This window comes from Sus scrofa, chromosome 1 (genome assembly GCF_000003025.6).
Source record: "Sus scrofa isolate TJ Tabasco breed Duroc chromosome 1, Sscrofa11.1, whole genome shotgun sequence".
NCBI lineage: Eukaryota > Metazoa > Chordata > Mammalia > Artiodactyla > Suidae > Sus > Sus scrofa.
The window spans coordinates 87,646,942-87,671,074 of NC_010443.5; the positions used below are offsets into that span (position 1 = coordinate 87,646,942).

Sequence of the window (24,133 nt, forward strand, 5' to 3'; positions counted from 1 at the left end):
TTAGGACGATTAACTGTTTTATTTATTTGTTTGTTTATTTATTTATTTATTTTTGTCTTTTTAGGGCCACACAGATGAATAGAAAATTAAATCTAGGTGGTGTGTGGAATTGACTTTGAATTTATCATTTATTAAGAGAGCTCAGTGGCTGCTCTAATTACAATGGTTGGGAAATTTGATCATTGGTGAAATGAAACATGAAGCTGTTCCAGTCTCATGAAGAAATCACTTGGTGTGGTCCATGGAAGGTCAATATGACAATTACCTCTTGTCCACAGGAGGCTTAGTGGGACAAGAGCTCGCTTAAATTCTGGTAGGATTTTATTTCAGTGGTCTTTATTTCATTTGTTTGGAGCTCTACTTTGTTAATTTTGAGAGGGACTGAGTCTGTCATCAGTGGTTGAGGACAGGACATTGTAACAGGGTACCTCAGGATGGCCACTTGTTGATTTCACTTCCAATCAACAGTAACTTTGATGTGTTGTGGGGATCCCATGTTTCACTGAAGATAATCAGTGCCTTTTTTTTTTTTTTTTTTTTTTCATTTTAGGGCCACATCCACAGCATATGAAAATTCCCAGGCTAGGTCGAATCAGAGCTACAGCTGCAGGCCTATGTCACAGCCACAGTAATGCCAGATCCGAGCCACATCTGTGACCTATACCACAGCTCATGGCAACACCAGCTCCTTTACCCATTGAGTGAGACCAGGGATTGAACCTACATTCTCATGGATACTAGTCGGGTTCAGTTATTCTGAGCCATGATGGAAACTCCCAGTACCTTTTTTTTAAAGGAAAGAACTGATAGGAGACTATTTTTAGATTCTCTTGTTTGTAGTCCAAATGGCCTGAGTTAGAGGGAAACTGTTTTCACACTCTTGCAGGTATGGACCCACAGCTGCACTTCTTTCTCTTCACCTTCCCTACAGTAGGAAGAAAGAGGGTGACCAGTGAAGGAGGTAATCCTCTCCGGATATACGATGAAATAGGAAACAGTTGAAAAGTTCTTTTCTCACCTCACACAACCTAGTTTTTCTGTCCATAAAACTTAGCTAAAAAAACCTACTGCCTCTTTCTGAAGTTTATGAAGTTTAATACTACCTGATACTTGGGGAAATACTTGCAACTCTTGAAAAAAGGGGATCATATTTCAAGTTTCATGTTACACACATTACAATGAGCTATTTCCTTGAACTGATATTTTCATGTTTAAATGCCATGATTAGAATTTAATTCATAATCCCTGTTTAATGATACTATAGAGCCAGCAAATTAAAATGTGTGTGGCATTTAAATGAGTGACAGTATTTCAATAAGTGGTTATAAGGGTCTTGAACTCTGGAATCATTTCATATTAAGAAATTGAGCCTTAATAAGCCTAGTATTTTTTATTTCACTGTAAATATAATTAAAAAAAAATCTAAAGTTAAAAAATAATTTTATTAAGCCTTTGTTGCATGTTTGTTAGAACCGTAATTACCCATAGTAATGATATCTTCCACCTATAGCTGCCTTTTATTAGGCTGTGAGTACAGACCTTGACATATATAGATTCACTAAAGGAGAAATTACTATTATCACTATTTTCAAGTAACAGTCTTCCTACCTAGAATCAGGAAGTACACCATGTATGCAAACCAGAGAACAGAATAGGATAACTGTGCCTTCAGAATAGCAGGCTAGAATTATCAGGGTTAGAACTATTTTATTGAGGCAAGATAGCAAGGAGAAAAGAATACTCACCCTAGACACCTTCATTTCTGTTTTAAGATTTGCTTACTTGAATGCAAGTAAAGTCAGTTAACTTCTCTGAGCCTTGGTTTCATCCTCTATGAAGGAAAGGGATTGCATGGGGTACCCTCTTAGATGTTACCAGTGATCAGCTGTGAGTCCATCTCTTTGGGGGATTTAGTTTTCATGTCTGTGAGACTACTAATAGCAAACCAAGGAAAGAATGTGTTTAAGTAATTTGCTAGCCTCAGATTTGAAAGTCAAATTGGTAGCATTCAGGCTCTGCAATTTTTATAGGTCCATGTAGAAGACCTAACTTCATGGGTCTGACATTCAGAGCAGCAGCAAAAGAGCATAATCTATTTCTCCAGGAACTGGGAAAGGAAAAATTCTGGAAGTGAATCTTAGCTTCTGGTAAAAAAAAAAAAGAAAAAAAGAAAACCAGTTGTATCCAGGAGCTTTTAAAAATCTGCTCTTAGTAGATTTAAGTGGAAAAGAGATTTAGTGCAAAGAGAATTGAGAAGATGTTTTTTTGAGTCCAGTTCAATAATCATATATTGAGCTTCTATTAAAGGTCTATAACCTTTAATTTATAAATTTGAAATCTAAAGAGCTCTAAAAATCCTGAATTCATTTAGTGGCAAAACCTGACCAAAATGGATATGAGGCTGTGTACACTTTTTATTTATCTCATTTTGTGTGAGCACTTATTTCTCTCATGGAAGAAACTGCACTGTATTTTGTCTGGGAGGGTTGCCCCAGAACCTGCCAGGGGTGTTCTGTCAGATGTGGGACAAGCCTAGGAGGTTTTGAATGCCAAGTCATGATGTCTGGTTTTAAGGGTTTGGAGTTTGGGGCATGTACATGAACAGGGTGAAGGTGGGTAGAAGATGGCTGGGTGAACTGGGTGAAATGCGAAGGTAAATAGAATCAGGTCACTTTTCTGGGTCCCTAGACATAGTTAGTCACTGATACAATATGGTATATTTTATAGAAAAGATAGGTACAAAATTTAGGGACTCATGGAGCAAGTATTTCTGCTGGAATTTCAGGGCATATCACAGAGGGGTGGGGAAAGATCTGAATTAGGTCCTGAAGGATGGTGGGTGTTTCTCACAGGGAAAGGAGTTCTAAACCGAAAGAAGAAAGGCATGCACATTCATCATGCCGTAAAGGCCTTGTGGCTCCTCTGGGGCTGAATTAGAGAAGCCATGGAGAAGATAGAGTGGGGCTGAGCGGTTGAAAATAGAATTGGGTTTATGATGCAGTGGCCTGTAGGCCATGCTCATAACCATCCATTGATCCCTCTTAGGTTGGCTTGCCCAGAGGTAGGCCCCAAGAGAGGTATGCATGTGTAAATACTTTGTGAAAGATGCATGCCTGGGAGACCCATTAGGAGGTAGGGCATCAGGACAGGGAAGGTCCAGGAGTCCAGTAGGGAGTCTTCCTCTTGAGCAAAGTTCCACAGGTGGCTTTAGCTTGATCCCTAAGGGGGAATGATCATGAAAGGGAAGACTTACATCGTCTGGCACCTGCCAGTCATGGGGTGAGGGCCATGGGGATGCTGTGGGTTGGTGATGTCAGTTTTCAGGCCCTTCACCTGTCCTGGCCTGGGCTCTCCCCAAAGCAAATGTGAGTGCTGATGAAGGGGACGGTGGCATGCACTAAATCGGTAAATGGAGGTCCTCGGAGAGGGGGCAGAGTGTCCACATTTTCTGCCATGATACCATTTGGTGACCTCTTACTGCAACTTAATGCACTGGATACTTCAAATAACTATCTCATTTAATTATCATGATGATTCAGCAAGATATGTGATATTTTTCATTTTATAGACGAGGATTCTGCAGCTGGAAAAGTCTAGTTAGGGGAGTACTGTGCTTAGAACCCAACTCTTCCTGGCACCCCCACTCCCTGTGGACAGCAGGGTTCCCTAGTTTGTCATGGCTTCCATCCAAGCAACTCTAATAATATTTCCAACACCGTTTCTCTGTGGATTGTTTTCTTTGAAGGAATTGTTCTGAACTTTAAAAAGTTTCCAAACTGTCACACATAATGGATAGCCAACAAAAGTTTTTTAAGAGAAATGTGATGAAACGCTTCTAGAAAAGTACCCCCTCTCTTTTTTTTTATTTGAATTTTGGTTTTACTGGCTATATTCAAGGGTTCCTGAATAAAGTTTCATTCTACAATAAAACAGAGTAATCTCCTTATTTAAATTTAACCCAATTAAGAATATTATCAAACCAGGACTGATGTTTATTTTGTTTTTGCTAATTTTGTTTTTAATTTGGAATTTCTTCAGAACTTTTCAGGAAGCAAGTTAAGTTTTTAATGGTAAATAAGTAAAAAAAAGTATTACTTGATACTTTTAATTCCTGAAAGTTATGAATTGTGTATAATGCATCTAGAATTAGATAAATTATAATTCTGTTAATTTCTGATAGTTAAAAACATTATTTGGGTTGTTCTAAGCAACAGCCAGAAGAGACCTGCAAATAAATTATGACTACAGTTAGGTTTTTGGAGGTAAATGTGTACATGTGTTAAAATTACTAAGATTATCTCTTTCTTATAAACACACACACACATAAGAAAGTCAATTTTGTTTCTTCATTCACTTAACAAATATTTGTTGAGAATAAATTATATGCCACGTAGCAAAACTACACAGTCAAGATTTCTGCTCATGTGGATTTTATGACCTAGTAGAGGAGAGTAAATTATTATGATTATAACTCATTGCTTTTATTATAAACAAAGCAAACAAAACAAATTCTATGCTATAGCATTTGAAAATATGAAAAAAAAAGATGATTCTTTAGAAATTGGTAACTTTATATTGTATGTTGCAGAGCAAATAAATCTCCTGAGAATTGTGATCAACAGATACTTAGGGAGCATCTTCTATTTGCCAGGCACTGCGAGTGAAGGCTGCTAAAATGAGTCACAGTGATTTCTTTGTTGGCTTTGGCGGGAATGGCAAACTGAAACTCTGAAAAATATTTTCATGTGAATGATGATCTCTTAAAATTTCACTAACTGCCACAGTGGAATTCATACATGAGTCTTCAAAATAGAACAAATACACGTAGACACCAAAAGTAGCATAATTGGAGTTCCCGTCGTGGCGCAGTGGTTAACGAATCCGACTAGGAACCATGAGGTTGCGGGTTCGATCCCTGCCCTTGCTCAGTGGGTTAACGATCCGGCGTTGCCGTGAGCTGTGGTGTAGGTTGCAGACGCGGCTCGGATCCCGCGTTGCTGTGGCTCTGGTGTAGGCCAGTGGCTACAGCTCCGATTCGACCCCTAGCCTGGGAACCTCCATATGCCATGGGAGCGGCCCAAGAAATGGCAAAAAGACAAAAAAAAAGTAGCATAATTAAGATTTTTTTAACATTACTACAGAATAGACCTTTTTTCTTACTTAAAAACACTTGAGGAAGAGCACTGACTTTTCGTGACTTCTTTATTCATTTCAGAGATATTATTTTAACTTCTGTAGGAGCAGTCTTGCCAGTGTTTTCACTTTAAATACTTCCAGTTTTTTACTCAGCTTCATGTCATTCCATCTCTGTCTTTTCCTGTGGTGTTTTATCAGTTGTATCAATACCAAGGAGCCAAGAGAAAAGAAGCATTTCTGAAAAGTAAATCTGTTCCTGTGTGTGTGTTTCTCCCAGGCTGCCTCCAGGTTCACAGCTGGCATCAGCACACTGACTGGAGAGTCTTGAGGTCCCAGCTAAGTCCACAGCACCAACTCTGCTGTGACAGTGGGAAGAACTGGAATTTCAAACTGGTGAGTGATCTACAAGTGTTTTCACTACACATGCTCAGCAGAAAGGAATGTGGACTTGAAGTACAATCACAGAGCCCTTGCCATCCTGTCCTCTGTCTCCCAGAGGAAGAAAAGTGTTGTGCTGGGCTAATTCTGGCTTCTCCTGCAATTTGGCAATGCCAACCCAGGTCCTCAATTTATAGTCCCTTCCTTTATTTCAAACCACTCCCTTTTCAAAGGGCCAAATAAACTTTTACCCCTCCTGCTAAAATTTCCCTGCCATTTCCAGGACATATAGATCTCCAATCTCCATGAATAATTTTATGGACAGATTTAGTGTTAACATTTTCTCCAACTTGTTCATGTGTATTTGTTCAATTCTTCCAATTATTCAGAGGCAGAAGCTATTTTTATTCTTTGAGTTTCCGTCTCACAGTGCAGAGTATTCTGCCGTTTTAATACTATGGAGTGAATTCATTCAACAACTGGAAAAAATTCCTTAATTACCTAGTTCAAAGTTGGGTGCAAAAAAAATGCTACAAAACATAAGGCAACTCCTGATCTTTGGGATTCCATAGTCCAAACAAGGAAAGCGATGTGCAAATATGTTTAAGAGGATGGGTGTTAGAGATGCGTTATTCATTCATTTATTCATTACTGAGCACTTCTCAGGGCGATCGACAGCCCCTGCAGTTCTGGGGCTTCTTTCCAATGGAACTGGGGTTGTCAGGAGGACTGCAGGGGCCCCAGAAGACAGAAATGCAGGCTCTGTCTGTCTGTCTCTCTCTCTTTTTGAATGATGAGAAAAGCAAGAAAGAAGGAAAATAAGATTATAAGATGAGGAGTGACTATGAAAGTGAATGAATTCTAATTTCTTCAGCAAAATCTGAGAGTCTTTTGCTATGGAAATGTCTTTTATCTGTAGACTGATAAACTATATTATGCACTGACTCCCAGAAGGTGGGGTGAACAGAGCTTAGAGTCCAGGTCACTGGTGGTGTGGAGAGGAAAAGTGGACACAGAGAGACCACAAGCACAACCACGGCCACCACCACCACCAAGGGTCTTTACACCCAGCCTCTGCACTGGGGACCCTGGAGTACTGGGGGCTGAAATCAGAAGCCAGGAAGCCCCATGTTCTCACAAACCCGCAGAAGAATCGTCATCTCCATTCCTTCTCTCTCCCTGGGCTCCTTTTCCTATGCCAATTGGCTTCTGCCTCCACCATCTCACAGTAGGTGTTCTTTCAAAAGTCTCCAAGGCTCTGTTTTCTGTTTTTGGCCAGTATCCTCCCCTCGCCCCCTCACCATTCGCTCTCTGAAGCAGATCTCCTCAGGGCTCCTGGCTTTATATGCCACACACATGCTTGCTCCTGACAGATCTTTCCTATGTTCAGATTCTTCACCCAACACAGCGGGCTGGGTGTCTGCTATGCCCCTCAAACTCAGCACAACCTAAAGAGGGTTCTTCAGTTCCTCCTGTAAAGTACTTCCTTTTCTAGCCTTTATTTCAACTATCCACTTAGTTCTTCTAACCAGAAATTTAGGAGCAATTCTTAAGACTTCTTTCTTCCTCACCAACCACTTGCCATCAGTCCCTAAAGATTTTAAAATGATCTTTCCTGCTGTCTGTCTCTATTACCTCTGCTCTCATTTGCTAGAACTCTTACAGGCTTACTAGGTGGTCTCTGTACATTCCATCTTTATTTTCCTTCAACTCCAGTTTCTTAAACAGCTAACAAAATAAATTCTTTAAACACAGATCAATGTTCACTACTCTTCTTAAAGCCTTCAATATGATGTAATTGTCTACAGTATCCATTTTCTTACTGTGGAATAAAAGGCCCTCCCTCAGCCCCCACCTACTTCCAGTCCCATCATCACACTCCTACCAGCAGTGTGGTGCAGGGTGTGGCTGGCCACACCTCTGTCTTTGCTCGGTCTGAAGTACTCTCCACCCTTCATCTTCTCAACTAGCTGTTTCCTCTTTGTTATGGCTGCTAAGAGCTGTCTCCAGATATTTTGTGGTTGTAACCCTTTGCGGCTCTGGAACAACTTAAAAGAACATTAAAGAAATCAAAGGCATTTGCAGCAATATAGATGGAACTAGAGACTCTCGTACTAAATGAAGTAAGTCAGAAAGAGAAAGACAAATACCATATGGTATCACTTATATCTGGAATCTAATATATGGCACAAATAAACCTTTCCACAGAAAAGACTTGGAAAACAGACTTGTAGTTGCCAAGGGAGAGGGTGAGGGAATGGGATGGTCTGGGAATCTGGGGTCAATAGATGCAAACTATTGCCTTTGGAATGGATAAGCAATGAGATCCTGTTGTATAGTACAGGAAACTATATCTAGTCTCTTTGCTGTACAGTAGAAAACTGGGAGTTCCCTTCATGGCTCAGTGGTTAATGAATCCGACCAGGAACCATGAGGTTGCGGGTTCGATCCCTGGCCTTGCTCAGTGGGTTAAGGATCCAGCGTTGCCGTGAGCTGTGGTGTAGGTTACAGAAGCAGCTCAGATCTCGTGTTGCTGTGTCTCTGGTGTAGGCCGGTGGCTACAGCTCCAATTCAACCCCTAGCCTGGGAACCTCCATATGCTGCGGGAGCAGCCCAAGAAAGGGCAAAAAGCCAAAAAAAAAAAAAAAAAAAAAAAAAAAAAGAAAAGAAAACTGACAGAACACTGTAAACCAACCATAATGAAAAAAATAAAAATCATTTAAAAAAAGAAGTCAAAGTGCATTTGTGCATTTTTAGGCAGATTCTGTGAAGAATTATAGCAGCCACTACCATTCTCCATAACGTGGCTTATATGTCAGCAAAGTCTGGATTTAAGCCTGATGTAGACAGAGAAACATTCATAGAAGTTTTCATCAGAATGCTTCCTCATTTTACCCCAAAGGCTGTCTTTTCCCACATTATTATGAAAATCCATTTAGTGAAAATAGGTAGGATAGGATTTTGTTCCTATCTTTTCCAAGACATTGTTTGTCCCTTTCTATTCCAAATAGACCCCTACAAAATTTTATGGTGCCTCAATGCCACGCATTTGAATGATAATGACTTATTTTATTTTTTTTTCGTCTTTTGTCTTTTGAGGGCCGCACTCGCAGCTTATGGAGGTTCCCACCTAGGAGTAGAATCAGAGCTGATGCTGCTGGCCTACACCACAGCCACAGCAACACCAGATCCAAGGCATGTCTGCGACCTGCACCACAACTCATGGCAGTAATAGATCCTTAACCCACTGAGCAAGGCCAGGGATCGAACCTGCAACCTCATGGTTACTAGTTGGGTTCATTAACCACTGAGCCATGGCAGGAACTCCCTGGAATGATAATGACTTTAATTTTATGTATTAGAAATGTATCCTCTTGCTTTTCCACCCTCCATGTTGGCCATAGGGAGCTGAGATTTAAATTAATGCCTTCAACTCCCAAAAGATCAATTAGCTAACTATGGACCAAATATGAAGTCCTCCATTTACACCTATTCTTCTGTAAGATCCCTAGGCAGAGAGGCTAGGGACAGGTAAGACACTTCTACCCAAATTAGAGTTTTTTATGGCTAACCCTAGGTCTCAATATGATTCTTTATATCATAAACATTCACTTTATATTATATTCATTCTTGAAGATTCAGTTTATGAATGAAGGTCTGTGGGAAAACTGTTATGGATTTCCAGACTAGATTTTGTTTACCAACCCTCACCCACCCCCCACTATTTTGTGAATTATTCTATTGTTGCACTTAAAACATTGAATTGCATACCTTTCTTTATATCTCTACTTCTTCTACTACCATGCATTACTTAAAGGGCAGAGACCATGTCATATTTATTTTTATTGCCCCCAAATTTAGAACAGTGTCTAGTAGATTCTTAATACAATGTTTGTTGAATAAGTATACATATTGTTTCTGGTTGCAATGAAGTTTAGGTTTTAAAGACTCTACTGATTCTCAATGTCTACAAATGTCTATACTAAGCAATAAGGTCTGTGTGTGTGTGTGTGTGTGTGTGTGTGTGTATTTTTTTCTGACAACAAATTTCTTACTGTCACATTGAGGCAAGAGTTTCTGTATTTCCCAGAGGTACTGAGTATAGGAAAATAAATCACCTGGCAGTGTTCCATGAAGTAAATAGCCTGGAAGAATTTGTACAGGAGAATTGATTAAAGATTGCATGGGCTAGGATCTGCACAGGCTGGGTTGTATAAGTGACAGTGAGGTGACTTGCAAGCCTTCGTAGAGTTGCCCTCAGAAAGTGAAACTAGAAATCAACACCCAAGGAATTGGAACAAAAACATACAAATAAGCTAAGGAGATGGGGGCCATACTCCTGAGGGAAAGAAGCACATGACTGAAACCTACTGAAGATGTTATACCTGAAGGAAAGTGATATCAGGCAACAGAGGAGCTCCCCTGGGAAGGAAATATGAATGTGGCAGGTCACGTTCCACAGCGTGCTGGTCTCTTCTAACCTCTTCATAGCAAGAGGGGCAGACTTCTTGTGGCTAAGAAGCAGGGCTGTCTTTCCTGTGGAGACGGCTGTGGAGATTGGCTTAGACAGGGTGGTGGTGCAGACCTTTGACAGGGAAGAAATGGCCTGGGGAACAAGTAGTCCAGCCTGGCAGGAAACGGTAGTAACAAGAAGGAGGCTGCTGCAAATTACCAGGTGACAGACTGTGTGGGGAGAATGACATTGTCCTGAGGTATTTGATTGTTATTATTTAGGTCATAGGGGCCACTGATGATAACTAAAGCAGAGATGAAAGATATAAGACCAGATTTCTGGGTTTTTATATGGAATAAAATGAGTGATGATTAGGGGAACCTAGTGGAGGTTCTTGTGATATAGAACAGGTGAGAAATTATAAAGGCCTAAACTAAGCCATGGACCAGAGAGAGCACTGAGTGTATGTGACAAAGTAAACACCAGACAAACCCATAAAGTATTTCTAGCATTGACAACCGTCATTGATCTTTCACATCATTCAGTTGCCTCAACTTCACTTTGGGTCAATAGTATACCTGTGAAAGATGTTATCACTCAAGCACTCTTTTAAAAAAATTAAACTATAGTTTATCTACAATGTTGTGCCCATTTCTGCTGTACAGCAAAGTGACCCAATCACACACATATATACATTCTTTTTCTTATATTATCTTCCATAATGTTCTATCCCGAGAGATTGCATATGGTTCCCTGTGCTGCAGAGTAGGGGCTCATTGCTTATCCATTCTAAATGTAATAGTTTGAAGCACTTTTTTAAAATTTGTTTTTCCTGTGGCAAAACTTCATAAGATGAAGTTTGCCATCTTAATTCTTTTTAAGTGTGCGATACAGTTGTATTGAATACATTCACAATGTTGTGAATCCAGGACCACTGTTCAATTCCAGAACCTTTTTGTCATTGCAAACTGAAACTCTGTGCCCACTGAACAATAACTTGCTGTTCTTCCCTCCCCATAAGACCCCACAATCTCTATTCTACTTTCTGTCTCTGTACATTTGCCTGTTCTAAATATCTCACATAAGTGGAATCATACATTAATCCTCTCGTGTCTGCCCATTTCACTTAGTGTAAAACATTCAAGATCTAGTCATGTTGTAGCAAGTATCAGAGTAATATTTTGTGACTGAATACTGTTCTATTGTATGCCTATATCTCAATTTGTTTGTCCATTCATTTATTGATGGATATTTGGGTTGTTTTTTCCTCTTGGCTATTATAAATAATGCTGCCATAAACACTGGCACACAAGTGTCTGAGTCCCAGTTCTCAGTTATTTTGGATCTATACCTATTAGCTTTAAAGTCCTCCTTCATTGTGATAGTGTGTAGGAATGAAATGCTGGATGTGTGCTCTATGCCACGGAGAGCTGTGGATCTCTTTACTGTTCCCACTGCTCAGAAGAAGGTCAGACCACTGAATCATTCATTATGGGACATGAAAGTACCTTGCATTTCAAGGGAAATGACACTTCTGTTTCTCAAAGTTCAGGAGCACAACTGCCTGTAACATTTTCCCTCACTTAACAGGCTGTGCATCTGTCAGAGTCCTTTACGCAATCACCTGGGTATTTTTCCAGTAAGACACTAGCAAGGAAATACATGAAAGGTTCTGGGCTGTGGGACTAACTCCCTGCTTTGAGAGCCTGGAGAGAATTAAATCACACCATAAAATCCACATTTTCTTAACTGCATTCCCTGTTAACCCCTAACTTAAAAACATCTAAAGTTGATGCTGAATTTGTCTCCCATGGTAACACAGAGCTGAGACTGAGAGGTAGTAAAACTGAATCTCAACATCAGTATAATCTGAACCAAGGTATAAATGTGTGTACAGCAGTAATGTCTATTGAGAGATGCTACCCTTTGCCAAAAACCTTTCTAGGTGTTTACACGTGAACTGTTGGGCACGTTAGAAGAGGCTTAAGCATCTATTTTTCAAATCTAATTGCTTAATTTGTTAATGAACATAATCAGTGCCTGGCACTGTGGCAGGTCTGTAGACAGGTGGAATTAACCAGAACTAGCCATCATTGGACCTTGGCTGCACTGCCAGCTTAGAAACAATCCAATCTGCATCTCCTTTGGGCACGCAGAATTGGTCAAAAGGCAGCCCAGAGTAAGACTGAATTGAACCTAGCCTCTGGTAGGTCCAGTTTTTTTTTTTTTTAATTTTAAGAATACTTTAAATATTTCTATGTTTTTAGGAAGCTAAGATACAGAAAGAAATCTTGAAGGTTAAGTAAACTCATCAAAAGTAGTTTCACCATTATAGAGTCCCTGAGGATAAAAACAGAAAGATTTTTGAATCTCGCATTTCGGTAAGTTATTAGCAGAAAGATAATTTCAGTAGCTCTCTTACCTGTTTCATTTATGCCCACTACCTCTTCAGTAAGGTCACAGAGATTTACATCATTTTTGGAGATGAAATTTAAATCCCCAATCCCTAGGAGAAGTAGCAAGTTGGTGTTTATAAGTTTATAAGTTTATAACTTGAGTTTATAAGAAGGCACAACCCAGGGGTTTGGATGAGGGAGGACATGGGGAATGGGCAGAGGAAGCGACAAGGGTCACTGAGTCTGTACTTGGAGAGCTGTGCTGGGAATACTCGGAAAGGAAGACTTAGGACTCTGGGAAAGGAACAGCTGACCTTAAGCTGCCAGAGCTCAACTTGCAAGCACATTATTTGTAACTTATTGACATTAATGATTTGTAAGGCAAGCCTTTACGACTTAAACACGTTGGGAACAATTGAGAAGAACAGTTTTTCCCATTGAGCCTCTTCTTACAGTGTGTTTGCATGCGCACACACATGCTTGCACGCTGTTTGCAGACTCTGTTGCTAGTCAAGGAGACAGAAGCACACTGTAATGGTTCTGGGGCTTCTTTCAGCCAGAATTTCATATTGAGTTTTTCCTGCCTTAACTTAGGAAATACATCAGTACTTAAGACTTAAAATTGCTCCATTTGCTGAAGCTCCCCATTCCTCAGTTCCCCCAAGGAAACAACAGAATCGTTTATTGTCACAAGAGGTTGCTGGTTTGGTGACTTACTTTCCTGTCACTGAGTCATTCTGTTATTGTGTTTCCACCAATTAGGTGTGACGAAGAAGGGTGGACCCTAAAATAAACTACCAATCTGCTTGCTTTGGCATGGCTTTAAGAACCAAAGCATTTATGGGCACCCCTTAGCTTTACCTGCCAGTACTATTCAAAGAGGAGTGAGAAGGGAGCAGGCTTTGTTTAGACTTTCATGGGAAATGATATTTTCCTTTACTCTGTTTTTCATTTTAAATTATAATGCTAAGGAGTTCCTGTCGCGGCACAGCAGTAACTAATCCAAGTAGGAACCATGGGGTTTTGCGTTCAGTCCCTGGTCTCGCTCAGTGGATTAAGGATCCGGCGTTGCCTTGAGCTGTGGTGTAGCTTGCAGATGCGGCTGGGATCTGGTGTTGCGGCTTGGATCTGGCATTGCTTTGGCCGTGGTGTAGGCCTGCAGCTGTAGTTCCAATTAGACCCCTAGCTTGGGAACCTAGGGGTGCGGCCCTAAAAAAAAAAAAAAAGTAAAAAATAAATTATAATGCTAAGAGTACTTTAGTGCATTTTAATTTGTACTGTGGATCCAACAAGGTACTGCTTTGCTTACTGGAGTTTGACAATGAAATATATTGATTGTCAGGCTGAAAGAGAAGCTCCTCATACAAAATCTCTGAGTTTGTCTTGGAGATAAGACATCAATTTGGAGGCACCTCTTCCCTTGTCTGAGTTTGTTACAAGAAAAGTAGACTATATAGACAAAACAGTTAGGAACTTCTACGCAGAAATTTAACTTTTTGCAAATTCACTAGGCTGTTATTAATTGATAAAAATGTAGTTCTCTGGAGTTCCCGTCGTGGTGCAGTGGTTAACGAATTCCACTAGAAACCATGAGGTTGCGGGTTTGGTCCCTGCCCTTGCTTAGTGGGTTAACGATCTGGCGTTGCCGTGAGCTGTGGTGTGGGTTGCAGACGCAGCTCGGATCCTGCATTGCTGTGGCTCTGGCGTAGGCCAGTGGCTACAGCTCCAATTCGACCCCTAGCCTGGGAACCTGCATATGCCGCGGGAGCGGCCCAAAGAAATAGCAAAAAGACAAAAAAATGTAGTTCTCTGTAAACTTAAAAAAATATATTTTCTCATTTTTTTTAAAGTGGGAAAAGCAAAATTGAGAGTGTGTTCAGAAGATATTTCAGAACATTCTAATATTAAAGATAATTTGAACTTGTATCCAAGAGGCTCTTAGAAAAATAAAATTTGAGCTATAGCAAGAAAGCATTAGCTGAACTCAGAGGACAGACCATCAATTGGTTCTTGTAGAAGAGCTGGATGGTCCAGAACTGATTTTAGATTCTGTGAAAGAAATACATCACTTTTATGAAAATTCTTGGAGTGTGTATGAAGTGAAGCAGAGAAGTGAGAGAAAATAGGACTGGTCATTCACATGTATTTTTCTTAAAGGTGGAAAAATGCATTCCAAAGTTTCATCATCAACCCCGGTCCTTTCCTAAATTTAATGTGAGCAGAATAGGTCAAATGTCTATTTCTCGGCTGAATATTCTTCTATTGACTTGGATTATAGGTACCTAATTTAGAAATTATGATCGCTCCAGTGTGCATTTATGTTTGAAAATCTGTAGCCAATTACAAATGGGTTTTAGAACTATTAATGTAATGAATTTGCTAACCAGTGTCTTCTCCAGTCTGGAACAATGCCTAACTCCTGTCACTATTTGCTAAATGAATGTATTAAATTGAAAGAGAGAGGCAACTCCATCTTCACAGTATATATGTTTAATCTTCCTAATAATAAAAATGGAAACTTTCCTCAGGATTTAGGGGAGTTCTGGTCATGTAAGGATTCATATGAGGACATTCAAGGAAGAGAGAAACCCATAGAAAGACTGGTAGGTTTGAAGGAGAGAATCACAGAGACAATTTACTGTGGAGTTTTACAATCACAATTTAACAGAGAATAGGTTAGAGCAGAGGTTCCTAACACTCTTTGCCCTCAGTATCTTAGTGTCTTGGTGATGCTATGATACTCCTAGACCAAAAGAAAAAAAAAAAAAGTTCCATTTAGTAAGGAGTTAGGTATAAGTAAGTTAAGAAGTATTTAAATCCTAGCAACTTAATAGCTATTTGAATAATAAAGCAATACATTAAAAGAGAATACATTTTTATTTTGTTCTGAAATAGCAGTAATCACTTAATAACAGGATGTGTATGCCTGTTGAGTGCTGCACGACTGCTCAAATTCTGGTGTCTGTCTCAGCCCCTATTTTTCTTTTCCCACTAACTTTCATGCAACACTTGGTTTTTATCACAGCAACCACGGAAAACCATTTCAAAAGATATGATGTCTCAAAAGGAGCATAACAGTCCAAAGTGAAAATGGTCCACACATGATGAATGTCAGGGATTGCTGTGTGCTCCTCAAAACTTCAAGTGTCCCATTGCACCCTGTGAGTTCCCTGCAGTGTGTCAGAGGTCCTTGGGTGACATTTAGAGACCATGCGTTTATAGAGATGAAAGATATGAGTCATTATCATCATCATTATCATCATGGGAGTTCCCATCGTGGCTCAGAGAAAAAGAATCTGATTAGCATCCATGAGGACGCAGGTTTGATCCCTGGCCTCGCTCAGTGGGTTAAGGATCCAGCGTTGCCATGAGCTGTGGTGTAGGCTGTAGATGTGGCTTGGATCTTGCAATGCTGTGGCTGTGGTGTAGGCCAGTGGCTACAGCTCTGATTTGACCTCTAGCCTTGGAACCTCCGTATGCTGCAGGTGCAGCCCTAAAAAAAAGAGGCAACAACAACAAAAAAGTCAACTGCTGACCCACCAAAAAGAGCACCAGCATAGAACCAAACTGCATTTACTCTTAACCCAGTAAGGGAGATTAGTATCTTGTTGAACTCTCATGAATATTTCTGAGAAGACAGAGGAAGGCTGGGATATTCATGAGGTTTCTGGAGTCTGTTGAAGACAATTCTTTCAACGTAGTGTACTGACTGGGATTGAACAGAATTTGTGAGGTAATAATTCAGAATCAGTGGCCACAGTGAGGCAAGGATTTCTTTCTTTCTTTCTTTTCTTTCTTTCTTTCTTGGCTGCACCTGCAGCATATGGAAGTTCCCAGCCATGGGGTCGAACTGGAGCTGTACCTGTGATTTACGCTGCAACTTGTGGCAACACTGTATCCTTAACCCACTGAGTGAGGCCAGGGGATTGAACCCTCATCCTCATGGATGCTATGTCATGTTCTTAATCTGCTGAGCCACAACAGAAACTCCAAGGCAAGGATTTCAGGGAGTGTGGAAACATAAGCTGTTGTTTGACAAGCCCAGATGAGAGGTCTACTGTCCTGAGAATTAGGGTGGGCTTGTTGAAAGTTTTGACATACGGATTTGGAGGAAGTTCCTGAATTTAAAGACAGTTATTTGAACTTCCGTCGTCAAGGGCAAGAGTTTCTTGGGAGAGTAAAATTAAATTAATGCAGGAGTTCCCATTGTGGCACAACAGAAACAAATCTGACTAGTATCCATGAGGATTCGGGTTTGATCCCTGGCCTTGCTCAGTGGGTTGGGAATCCGGTGTTGCTGTGAGCTGTGGTGTAGGTCCCAGATGCGGTTTGGTTCGGATCTGGCATTGCTGTGGTGTGGTGTAGGCTGGCAGCTGTAGCTCCATTTGACCCCTAGCCTCAGAACCTCCATGTGTATTCTATTTTTAACTATTCTCAATTTTATTAGGTAGAAATTTCTATCCCTGTTTTTACAGAAAAGTTATATGAAAGGAGGGCATTTGCTATGGTCAGGGAATGAGGACAAGACAGAGCATGTGTATTTTTGTTTGTTTTGTTTTGTTTTATTGAGTCTGTATTTTTTTTTTTAATCTCCCCAATACGTTATTTTTTCTCTGCTGTACAGCATGGTGACCCAGTTACACATACATCGACAGATGATTGGATTAAGAAGATGTTTTGTTTTTGGAAACAGAGAAAAGGCAGAAGGTACCACAAGAGTAATTCACAGGTCTGTGCAGCAAGTATTTGTTTTCAAAGTATTCTTTCAGCTTTCATTTTCTCCTGCCTCATAGTGGTCTGTAGGCCTCCCTGCCCAATGACAGAGGAGCTCCTCTGATTTGACTGGATTGTGGATATAGCTTGTTGTAACTTTCCTATTTGCTAATCCTGCTCCTTAGGTACCAGCTTCCCAGAGCTGACCTCATGCTTTGCATTGCTCCTGACTGTGGGGGAACTCCTGAGGGGCAGCAAATGATACAGCTGTACCTGTGGCACATGGAAGTTCTGGGGCCAGGGGTTGAATTGAAGCTGCAGCTGAGGCCTAGGCTACAGCCTTAGCAAAACCAGATGGAGCTGAGCCACATCTGTGACCTATGCTACAGCATGCCATAACGCCAGATCCTTAACCTACTGAGTGAGACCAGGGATTGAACTTTCATCCTCACATACTCACAGGTTAAGATTAGGTCCTTAACCTGCTAAGCCACAACAGGAACTGCTATGACTTCATTCTGAAAAAAGAAAAAATGCAGTGTTAAAGTGATTTGCATCCTTGCTAAGGCCTTTTTTTTTTTTTTTTTTTTTTAACTTTAGAGGGCAGTATTATGTAGTAAAAGAACAACAGATTTTGACATAAAAATTGTGAGGTTGAATTCAGGCTATTCCATGTCCAAGCCGTATTAATGTAAATTAAGAAAATTACTTTGCATTTCTGAACTTCAAGCTCTCCTTTAGGAAATAATGGTGAATATGTACTTCAGAAGGTTGTTGGGAAGTTCCAATAAGGTAGTGTTAAAATATATTAAAGAGGGTTTTAAGACAATACAGTATTGTACATATATTATCATTGCTCTTGCTACATGTTTCTTTGAAAGTATGTTACATACAGTCACATTAGATAGTCCTGTAATTCTCTTTAATGCTTCTTTATGATAATATGTTTATTTCTTGAAGCACAGCTGTTCATATAAATCATTCCATAATTCTGGGCATGTCATAACCTAACACTCTGGTGGCTCATCTACAATAGACTAAACATTTCTAAATATAAATGCACACTGGATCGATAACTATTTCTTCAAGCTATATTTTAAATTATTAATTTTCACGCAGGCTTTTATTTTTTAATTTTTTAAATTCTTTTGTCTTTTTAGCCCCCCCTGCCCCACCCTGCCCCTCCAGTATATGGAGGTTCCCAGGCTAGGGGTCGAATCAGAGCTGCAGCTGCCAGCAACACCACAGCCACAGCAATACCAGATCTGAGGCGCTTCTGCGACCTACATCACAACTCACGGCAATGCCCTATCCTTTAACCCCACTGAGACAGGCCAGGGACCTATATCCTCATGGATGCTAGTCAGATTCATTTCTGCTGAGCCACAACAGGAACTCCCTTCATGCAGGCTTTTAAATGCAGGATTTCTATGTGTGAGCTTAAGGACATGCCCACAGATACATTCGCACCATTACAGACTTGGTGCAGAAATTCATCTTTAGAAAGATTCTTCACGCCACAGGCAAAACTCAAAGGGACTTCCCCTCAGAACAGATGCTCTCTAAGGGAAAGTTGTGCTCTTTGATTTTCTTTTAGTCCTTTGACAGAGACAGCTCTCATTTATGTTGGAATAAATCTGGATGTGAAAGAGATGAAGAAATACACAAAAAGCAAACACACTTACTTGTTCCTTTCACTTTACTAAACTCCACAGAATTTATGAAGCATTTTTTAAAGCTCAAGTTATTATTCTCATTTATTTAATTAAAACGTAATTACTTAGTTTATCCTACAGATTTTGACCATCAGTCTGAAGTAATGGAATATATAATTTACCAATTAAAATTTCACTCAGACTTTATCTCTTATTAAGCATAAGGGACACTTAATTTACAACACGACTCCAGTATTCCATTCAACATTAACTGTAACATTTATATGGCAGTTTTCAGGTATATCTTGGCATCAATAAAATAATTAGCATGCCTCTGTATGTAGTGATTTATTTTGTTTTTATAGAAAAGGGGCCTAATTAGAAGGGTACAGAATTTTCCCATGGATTCATGGATAGAAAAGTCACTGGGGCATCATGACAGGAATTAGAACTGAAATTCATCAGGACCCAGGGTGGATTTTCTTAGCGTGTGCCTGTCTCTGGTGATGCATGGGACCACTTCAGGGCATCTCTCATTGTTCTTTTCTTCCTAAAGAGTGGTTTTCTATACTCTACTTGCATATCTCTATCACAGCTTCCTCAGTGTGGGATCCTTTGACCTAGGAGCCTACATCCTGTGACAAAGAAGCAGCCACAATTGACTGACCTTTCTGCTCTTTGATCCAACTCCACATTCCTGGGAGAGAAATTTTCATTAGCCCAGCCCAGTCTTTTCCTGACTGGTCATCATATAAATTGCCCAGAGGGTTATATGTATGGGATGAAGACTTGACACACAAACATGACACCACAGGGAGGCAGTAACAGTCCTCAGAGAAGGTGGCTTGGGCAGGACAACACCCCCAAATCTCAAGACCATAAAATATTTTAATCATAGAACTCTTTGCTATTGTCACAGGAATATTAGTGTGCAAAAACTCAGGTTTACAAAAATCTGGATTTAGTTTACATCCCTATCTTTATGCAATGATCAATTTCCTGAATATTGTTTTAGCTAATGCTTTACAGTTCTTGGAATAGTTATTTAAAGGAATCCTATGGGTGAATTCTTATTAAAAACATCCAATCAGTTAACATGCTTTTATGGAACATCCATTTATAAGCCCACTATATTACACATATGATTTTGGTCATAAGTTTTCTGTGGTTGCTCCTTCCTTCAGTCTGTATCTGCCATATATCTGTATATATGGTCTATATACAGAAATATTGTCTTAATTCTAAAATAAGCATAGGAAAGAACTTGAAGTGTCAGGACAGTTGACAGAAGGTGGATGTGACTGGAGTTTAGTGAGCAAGGGGAGAGTAACACACATGCATAAACACCACGAAAGAATCAAGGCAAATGCCAAGAAAGCTCTTTGTGAGTGCTGATTTTTATTTCCGGTATGTGAATTTCTCTTTATATCAGACTTCACTGAAGACCAGTGCAGCTTTCAAAACTCACTCTCAAGTTGTCACATGACTTGTTAACTTAGTATTGCTTTCTTAGAATGGAGAAAATTCTGTACCAGGTACACTTACACCTGGAGGTCCACTTCCCTCCCTAGATACTAGAAGCCTCTCCCCCAAGTAGGAAATTCATTATTAATGTTTAAAGGGAACTGAACCTGTGAAACTCTGAACTTCTGTACACAAGACACAGCAACATATGGATGTGACTTTTTTTTTTTTTAAGAAAACTAAAATAAACAAAGACAATGCGGGGAGAAATAGGAAACACTTAAACAAAAGCAACTGTTTTAATCAAAATACTCAGAATGACAAAAAGAGTGCATCCAATACAAATGAAAAATAAAAGCAAAATTATGATTCTTATATAAATAAACAGAATCAGAAAAAGTTCTTGGAAATTACAATGAAATCATTTAGAAAAATCAAATAGATATTGAGTGAATTCCTGGGAAAGGAGAATCAAAAAATAAAGAAATGGAAGATAGAAGAAAATCTATAAGAACATTAAATAATCAATTTAGGAGTTCCAGCATTTGGCTCATAGACATCACATAAAGAGAAAGCAATGAAAATAACATCCAGGAAATTTCTTAAGAGCTACAATGTTAAAAAAAAAATTCTAGAAAAAGCAGAAGATCCCAAAAGGAAGAGTTAAAACAAACAAAAAGAAACAAGAAGAATATTGGCCTCTAAAGATTCTAGAATCAAAAACATTAAAATTATCAAAAGCAACATTGGAATAATGTTATGAAGAGATAGCTTAAAATTGGAAAGGACATAGTTTTCAACTTACAACTATATATCCAAGCAAATTATTATTCAAACATCTGTATAGAATAAATACATTTCAAGAATGTAAACAATCATGATTGATGCATGTGCTCTTTTTTCCCCAGTGTGATTAACAAACAAAAATTGTATATATATACATTTAGATTACACAATGTTGATTTTTAAAAGATGTGCAATGTGATATGTATCACTTACTGCAGAATAAGCTTCAGCAAAATGAGGAGAAATAAAAAGATAAATGACATAGAACCCAGGGAAAGGAGGTTCAATTCTTGGGAGATCCTTTCTTGCTGCTTGCGTGCCTTACTTATTTCCTTTTCATGTTTCCTTCCTCATTTTCTTTTATCTTTTATCTTTCTTTCTTTCTTTCTTTCTATTTTTTTGATCTTTTTAAGGCCATGTGTGCATATGGAAGTTTCCAGGCTAGGGAAATTGGAGCTGCATCGGCTGGCCTACACCACAGCCACAACAATGCGGGATCCTAGCCACATCTTCAACCTACACCACAGCTCATGGCAACACCAGACCCTTTAATCCACTGATAGAGGCCAGGGATCGAACCTGCGTCCTCCTGGATACTAGTTGGTTTGTGACCACCGAGCCACAATGGGGACTCCATCATTTTCTTATTTTTAGTTTAAAAGATGGTACCCAAATAATCTGGAATCCATAGATTTTTACAACTCTTAATGTGATACCAGTTCCCTTTGTCAAAAATAGCTCTTGGCATCCTCTCTTTACTGAGTCCTGTGGTTACTGACAGAGTGGTACAGAGATGATTCAGGAATGGAGTGGTTAGGGGATGGGGAGAACCCCTGCACAGATGAAGAATGCAAAGAGAGTCAGTTGAGAACTTCAGGAAGCAGGATGAAAATCTGAATAATATGTTTTCCCCTGGACAGATAGAAATGGAATTTAAGCTTGATGGGAAAATTTGAAGGCTTAGCTTGCAAAACATCCTCAAAACTATCAGAATATTTCATGCTTTTGTTAGAATTTCTGCATCATCTCTTTAGACCATTAGTATAAGTTGATTACTACAAATATACTGAGAAGCAGTTGAGAAAAATTTGTTGTAACAAACAACTTTACTGCATACCAGAGAAATAATCTTAGAAGGAAATTTTATTAAATATTGCCACTCACATCTACGGTTAGGTTTTTTTTTTGCATATATGCATTGTTCTGTATTTCATTTTGCCTAAAGAGGAAAATAAATCAGTTCTTTAGCACACTGTACAAGATACTATGTTTTTGTCAATAAGCTGTCCACTGTGGAAACATTACTTAGATGAAACCATTTTTTCTATTTCACTGTATTTTTATACCATTTTTATACCAGTTCCTTTGTTGAAAAAGGAAATGGAAGAAATTTGTTGGTACTACAAGAAACTGAAAGTAATGCCTCTGTGGACTGAGTAACTGTTCACCCTATGATAATATTATGAGTTGTTTTATCTGTCTCTTGGTATAATTGGGTATATGAGAATTAACTGTTAGAAATATGTTTCTTAAATACACTTAAAACGTTAGAATTTGAGAGACAGTGATAAATGTGTAAAACCTTGCCTTCACAGCCACAGCTCCATGGAAGGAGCAGAGCCATGTTTGATTCTTGGCATCATCTGAGTGGACTGGAAGAATTCTGAAGACTTTTTATTCTTCTCCTTCCCCATCTGTCCTGGTATCCTCGTCTTCCTTTTCCTGTCTCTCTCTGTCTGTGTCTATCACTGTCTCTGTCTCTTCTCCAGGTTAACATCTGGAGTATGTCCAGGCTTATATGCTGTCTGCACACAATATTTAATGGTTGGCTCAAGTTTTCCTTCACCTAAGGCTGCAAGGAAATTAACATTTGCAAGATTGTGGGTTTTGAGCCAAATTACACAGTAAGTGCCATTTCTTAAAGAAAAAAAGCTTGAGATGTTTATGTGAGTAAATCTCTCAGAGCCAATAGCTAAACAGTTATTTGTAGTGCTCTGAAAAATCTTCCTTCTTTTTCTTGTTCAAGGAACAGACTATTAAAGAGATTAATAAACAGTGATGAATATTATTCTATTCAGAAGATTTATTCAATTATACTCCATTTTTTCTTCTCTTTCCACCTGGCTGAGCTGGCAGTTTTTGTATTTACTTTTCTAAGTGTAAGCATGCAATGCACATGAAGGTATAAGCTAGTAGAAGAGGTGAGAAATATCTAAAGGCATTTATATATATGGACAAAGGTGACCGCCAATTCTGTAATTTTTCATGTGATCATATTATTAGAAGGAATTTCATGAGTTTTCTTTTGTAGGTTGGGTTTGTATGTAGCCCATATATATATGATGTGAGGTGTGGTATGAGGTAGATGAATGAAGAGAACAGCTCACTTGATATTGACTCTCCCATTGGCTATGTGCCATCTCAAATATTATTCCCTTCAACTGCAGATGGTTTAAGTCTGCTATTTTTCTCTGCCTTTCAAACTCCTCAAAGCTGGTATGTCTCAGAGGTTCTTTCTCAAAAATTTTCCAGTTTCATTCCTTGTGTTTGGTACTAGGGCAGATAGTGTCATATTTCCATAATTAACAAACACTTGTCCCCAAATGTTCACATTTAGAGTGGGTTTAGATTGTTAAATATTTAAAAAACATATTTGATATATTTTGAGAGAAAAGAGGTAATGAATTTCACCTTTAAAGATGTGCTAAAATAAATACACAATAATTTCTATAACATTATAACCATAGACTCAGTGAAAGAAATTCTTCTATTGGAAGGAGAAAATAATTATATAAGAAGAGATTATAAAGGAAACTTGATGACGAAGATAGATGAGCTCAAGGGTTGGCTTTGAATAAAGAAAAAGAAGCAAAGTATAATTTTCTTTCCTTTTTTTTTTTTGCTTTTTAGGGCCACACTGCAGCATATGGAAATTCCCAGGCTAGGGGCCGAATCAGAGCTATAGCTGCTGGACTACACCACAGCCACAGCAATGCCAGATCCAGGCCGCATTTTTGACCCACACCACAGCTCACAGCAATGCCAGTTCCGTAACCCACTGAACCAGGCCAGGAATCGAACCCACGTCCTCATGGATCCTAGTCAGGTTCATTAACTGCTGAGCCGTGAAGGGAACTCTGCAAATTATTATT

General features: G+C 39.2%; 1 long non-coding RNA gene across 1 annotated transcript in view; it reads left to right on the plus strand.

Annotated features, from left to right (window-relative positions):
* LOC110260728 overlaps nucleotides 1-23,762 on the plus strand; it is a 31,037-nt gene extending 7,275 nt beyond the window's left edge. Inside the window, exons 2-4 of the long non-coding RNA XR_002344087.1 lie at nucleotides 5,414-5,529; nucleotides 16,988-17,092; nucleotides 22,751-23,762. This is a non-coding gene — a long non-coding RNA (uncharacterized LOC110260728). The remainder of the gene's footprint in view (nucleotides 1-5,413; nucleotides 5,530-16,987; nucleotides 17,093-22,750) is intronic.